General features: G+C 47.9%; 1 non-coding gene and 1 pseudogene across 1 annotated transcript; one reads left to right on the top strand and one right to left on the bottom strand.

The window, feature by feature from the left end:
* Positions 1-453: 453 nt before the first annotated feature.
* LOC138192806 (uncharacterized) lies at positions 454-5,424 on the bottom strand (annotated as a pseudogene).
* On the top strand, positions 5,417-5,488 carry trnaq-uug (transfer RNA glutamine (anticodon UUG)). The gene has a single exon. It is a non-coding gene; the product is annotated as a tRNA-Gln (tRNA).
* Positions 5,489-5,780: the final 292 nt, after the last annotated feature.

The raw sequence follows: 5,780 nt of genomic DNA, 5'->3' as shown, positions 1-5,780 counted from the left end.
AAGAAAGCAAATAGAAACATGGATTTCAGAGTGCATGCCAGGTGGGCAGAAAAGTGGTTAGAGCGAAGGGTGGCAATGCAGCAAGAAAAAAGATCGGTGGTTAGCGGGAGACGGCGAGGAGTCGGTGTAGGTGTTTGGCGCTGAAGCTTACTACTTTAATAAGTAAAGACGACTGGGAGAGGGTTGCAGGGGAGCCAGTGGGTAATTTTGCAAAGAAGTTGATACCGCTAAGGTAAAGCTTAATGGTGGGTATCTCGATGTGGAGAATTGAGTGGACATGGGAGATGAAGCTGCATACGGAGGCCACGTCGAAGGAAGGGAACGGAAGGTTAAACGCGGTGTGGAAGGAGCGGAAAGAGTTCCAGGCCGTCCAGTAAGTAGAAAGAGTGCTGGGGGCCAAGCTGCTGATGATGGCTTGTTGGGAAAAAGAGATGAGTTCTGCGATGGTTTGTTTCAGATGAGGAATGTCGTGTCTGAAAATGGTGGGACAGGGGTTGGATTCTCCTCCGCATCTGGAGCTAAGGTTCTGAAGATCTGGAAGGAGAAGCGAGACAAAGAGTCAGCGATGGAGTTATGGTGGCCAGGAACATGTTTAGCTCAGAGAATAAATGGATGAGTGACCGACAGCCACGTGAGATGGCGTATGAAGGGCATGATAGTGGGAGAGTTTGTTCTGCCTTTGTTAAAGATGTCGACTTCAGCGATATTATCAGAATGGATGAGTATAGACCTTTTTGGCCACTCGTGCCCCCAGAGGAGAGCGGCGATGACGACCGGATATAGCTCGTGGACTGCTGAAGATGATTGGAGGGAGCCTTGGAGGAAGTTGCGGAATTCGAAGGGCCATTCAGCTGAAAACCATCGTCTGCCGTAGTGGCCCCCAAAACCGGCGGAAGGAGCAGCGTCAGTATAGAGCTGAATGTCTTCTGGGTTGGAAAGTTGGTCATCGTAAAAGAAGGTGACACCGTTCCAGTTGGAGAGGAGGTGCAGCCACATCTGCATGTCTGTTCTGGAGGTGGTATCCATGGAGACTGGATCGATAAGTGAGGGTGTGGATGATGCGAGGGAGAGCAAGTGCAAAATAAAGAAGTGGCCCTGGGGATGATGTGCAAGGCAAAGTTCAGATGTCCCGAGAGGGAGCGTAGTTGTCGTTTAGTGCAAGAGGGAGTAAGAAGAAAGTTTTGTAGGAGGAGAATGATGCGGTGGAGTTTCTCCGCGGGCAAAGAAGCTTGGAACCGGGCAGTGTCGAGAGTAATCCCGAGAAACTCCAAGATGTGTGAAGGACCTTCTGTTTTCTCTTCAGAGAGGGATGCCAAGCTGAGCGAAGACTGATTTCATGGTCAACAGACCGTGGGCTGGAGGTGATAAAGGAGGAGTTATAACTAGGAAGTCGTTGAGGAGGTGGACCAGGTGAGGAATTTTGTGGTTGTTGGAGAGAATCCAACACAAGGCCTCTGATAGTGTGTCAAATAATTTAGGGCTGCTCTTGCAGCTGAAAGTGAGCCTCACGGCAAAGTAGTAGGCGTCCTTCCAGTGGACGCTGAAGAGGCACTAGAAGTCCAGATGGATGGGGAGGATTTTGAAGGCATTTGTTATGTCGGTTTTAGAAAGCCAGACACCTCTGCCGGCAGGTTTGGTGAGGGAAATGGCGTGGTTTATGGTGGCATATTTCAGGGAGAAATTTTCGCTTGGGATTAAGCTATTTATGCTTGGAATTTGGCTGCCATGAGGGGCCGAGAGGTCGATGATTAAGCATTTTTTACCTGAGTATTTCCTGGTTGCTATGCCTACCGGGCTGATTCTGAAATTTGGGAATGGTGGTTGTGTGAATAGGCCGATCATGAAACCCTGTTTTACCTCTGTGGCTAGCAAGGAGTCAACTGTGTTGGGGTGCCTCTGGGCAGACTGGAAGTTTTTGCACTGGAAGGGGACTGAGGGAATGGAGATGGTCCCCGGATGGAAGCTGTCGAGGAGACCCGAAATTAGGAAACTGACAAAGCGTGGATCTGGATGGTTTTTCAGGGCTTGCTTTAATGCTTGGACATTTATGGGGGTTGATGCGGATATGGGTAGTCATGGTTTTGTTGGATTATGGGGGCATGCTGGGCGGGAATGGCCGCCACCGCAGAAGGAGCAGGTATGGAGGTACCTGCACTGGGACATGTTTCATCTGGCCTCGTTAAAATTATTGCATATGGTTTTACCCCCTTGGAGCATTGTTAGACGGCCTTTCCCATCTAATCCCTGGGGCAGGGGCATGCTAATGCTGGGCGCTGCAAATTTGGGAGTTAGGTATTTGGAAGGAGCAGTAGTTGGCGGGTGAGTGGTGGCTGAAGGTTGGCTTTGGGGATGTGGTTGGATGGGGATGGTGCACGCGGAGGCGGGATGGGAAGGAGCTCCACATAATTTGCAGGGGAGAGCTGGACGGGTGGCAAAAATGCGGCAAAGCCGGAAAAGAGAGCATGGGATGGTTGGATGGTAGGGAAAGAAGAAGGAGGGACTGGCATCCCGGTGCTAGGAATCTGCATAGTAGAAGGGTAAACTGCGGCCCTTGTTGTGCTGGGGAAGGTCGCTGGAGGCGCCAGAGGAAATGGGGCAAAAGGGTTGTAAGTTGGCAGCCCAGTGGTGATGATGGGCACTGTGAATGGATGGGAGAGGGGGAAAGAGGAAAGAAGACCTGGCAACCCGGTGCTAGAGTAGAGGGCAGAAAAAGGGGTGTGTGGAAGAACAGCAGTAGTACAGACTGATGGATCCAAGCCAGAAGGTAGGATGGAATGCTGTGGAAATTGAAGAGAATCGGCATCCCGGTACCGCTGTGCAAAGAAGAGTTTGCCTGAGGAAGTGGAGGGGGATGAGAGGTGGCGCGCTGCAGACCTGGCAACCCGGGTGGGAGGGTGAGCGGGGCTTGGAGGTGCATGGTGACGTCACTGTCGTTGACGTTACGCCGGTGTGTTTTGGATGGAGGTACGTCTGTGTTTTTAGCCTGACGTGACTTTTGGAAAGTTGTGAGGAGTTGGAATAGTTTTGCTTTGTTGTCGGAGCGGTGCTGAGGTATCCCCTTCTCTTTTAACGCTTTTAGCAGACGGACTACAGTCCGGTCGGAGATCTTGGCTGGTGCGTCTTCGACGGGGGACCTGGCTGGAGCGCAGGAGCGGTGGCGGCGGCTTTGAGCGCGGCGCGCTGGGGAGCCGGAGTCGTCGGAGACTCGTTCCCGAGCGCTGGGTCTGGAGTGAGCGGAGGAAGAGAGAGGGGACTTACGTTTCCGTTGACTACGTCTGGGGGTGGCAGGTCTCCCTCTGTCATCGGTGAGTGAGTTATTGGAGGACGGCCGTGGATCAGAACCTCTGTTCCTCAAAACGTTCCTTTTTGATAAAGCCTATAGTTAGGACTGGCTCAGGCGGACCTGAACCAACCCTTAGTGATGCTGTTATAGGCTGAGGCTGCTGGGGGACCTCGTTACATGCTGAGCTTCTTTTCTTTCCTCCTACTCTTTAACTGACTCATACCTCACCATCTTTTTCTCTCCCATAGCCTTTTCGTATCGTCTGTTGTCTCCATACAGATCCCTCGCTCGCGTAGTTTCTCTTCTTTCTTTTGCAGATGTCCCGTCATGGAGCTGCATGTCTCTGCCCTGCGCCTGTCGTCTCCACCAACAGTTCTTCTCTTGTATCTCTATGCTGTCCTTTTCTCTCTCTGCTCTCCTCTCACCCCAACCGGTCGAGGCAGATGGCCGCCCACCTCTGAGCCTGGTTCGGTCGGAGGTTTTTCCCTCTTAAAGAGGAGTTTTTTCCCTTCTAGCTTATGTGGGAATTGTTGAATTGTTGGGTTTCTCTGTACAATATTGTAAAGTCTTGCTGTAAGGACTTTAATGTGTTAAGTGTCATGAAATAACCTGTGTTGTGATTTGGCGCTATATAAATAAAATTGAATTGAATCGAATTGAATTGAATTTTGTTGGGGAAGAAGATGACAACAGGATGCAATATGTGAAGAAAGCAAGCCAACACAGGCAGAGTGAAGTACTGCTGGGAAACTTTGTGACTTGGCATTCATGTGGATGTTACTCTGACACATACCACCTACCTAAACATCTTCAGAGACCACGTACACCCCTTCATGGCAACCGTATTCCCTGATGGCCTCTTTCAGCAGGACAATGCGTCCTGGCGTTTAAGTACTTACTCAGACACTTGAAAGACTTCAGGCGCTACCTCATGGTGCTCAAGAACTTTTACACGTGGACGATTAAGAGCATCTTGATGGGGAGCATCACCACCTGGACATTTATTCCTGAGGTGCAGGAAAAGAGACAGGGAGATCGTCAAGGAGCCCCGCCACCCCAACTACACTCTTCCCTCTGTTGCCTTTAGGAAGATGTTACTGCAGCCTGAGGGCCAGCACAGAGAGGACCACACACGTACACATCACACACACCAAGTTACTGCTATTAATACTGCCAGCAATGCAGTTTACTAAAATTGTGCATCTGATGACCACACACAGCACCTTTACCGCTTTATTTATTTTAAAAAAACAACAACTATATTTTATAACTCAAATTTGAAAACGTAGACTGTATGTGACGTTTAAACGTGAGAAATTTGAGTTTGACCAACATGGATGTATGCGTCCTCTGCTGCCCTCAGGTAGCGATTTGTGTTACTACAACTTGGCAATAACAACACAACGAACCACAACAATAGGACAATAGGCTGTTTACTGTATATATATATATATAATATAAGAATTCCGTATAAATAATCTATCTTGACTGCAAAATGACCTCAGACTGGGTAACCTAAATAATTTGAGAAGAAATTGTATTTATGTATCTCTATATGTATCTATCAATTATCGGTATAGTTTACTTTACCTCCACCCTATTCTCTCTTTTTTTTTTTCCCCCTTTTGGTAATTACTGACATGCAACCTAAAGAACAGTTACAGGAGGACTGAAGCTCGAAGAAGCGGTCCAGTCAAACATTTACGTTTATTACCAAAAACCGTCCGTGAAGTCTGTCGTCGTGCTCTTCGTACTCGATAGTTAGGCGATATTTACGCGCTTCCTGACCAAAAAGTATTTAATACTCCAACGTGCGTCACCTCAACATTTAGCTCCTCACATCATCTGCATCTTTGTGTTGGAGGTAGATGAAAGGGGTTTCGCTTTACTCGGCAGAAAACCCACGGCACGTCATCGGTTGCACATTTTAGCAAAACTAACTTAGATTAGCTGACGTCATCGAGCACATTTTGTTGTCGAGTTTGCAGTCGTGTCGTTGTGGCTCAATTAAGGAGCGTAAATAGGCTTGCAGCATTTGATGGTAGAAGTCATACAATGTACAACCGTCGATGAGGACAGAAAACGCTCTTATTAGACTTCAGAACATACTTAGCAGTCGTGGCGGTACCATCCGGTCCCATGGTGTAATGGTTAGCACTCTGGACTTTGAATCCAGCGATCCGAGTTCAAATCTCGGTGGGACCTCGCTCTTTTTCTTCATCGGAAATTTGCACAGATTCACGTTAAAAAATGATCAAATCAAACGAACAGCAGGTCTGTAAAGAACTATTCGAATACGTAACAGCACAGAATAGAAAGAGCAGTGGGGAAAGAAAACGTCATATCTGCAATAAGTAGACCTTTGAATTCAGCAAATAAAATGAATTAAGTTCCACATAAAAAAAAAAAAAAAAACTACAAAGTTAAAGTACATAAGTATTAGCAGCAAATCTGTTTTCAGTTTTTTGGACTTTTTCTCTAATCTTTGATTTTTGTT

Source organism: Embiotoca jacksoni, unplaced genomic scaffold (genome assembly GCF_022577435.1).
Source record: "Embiotoca jacksoni isolate LCO1_2020_lvr unplaced genomic scaffold, fEmbJac1.0.p SCAF_9, whole genome shotgun sequence".
NCBI lineage: Eukaryota > Metazoa > Chordata > Actinopteri > Embiotocidae > Embiotoca > Embiotoca jacksoni.
The sequence above is the reverse complement of the archived record's forward strand: the minus strand, read 5'-3'. Positions and strand labels throughout refer to the sequence as shown.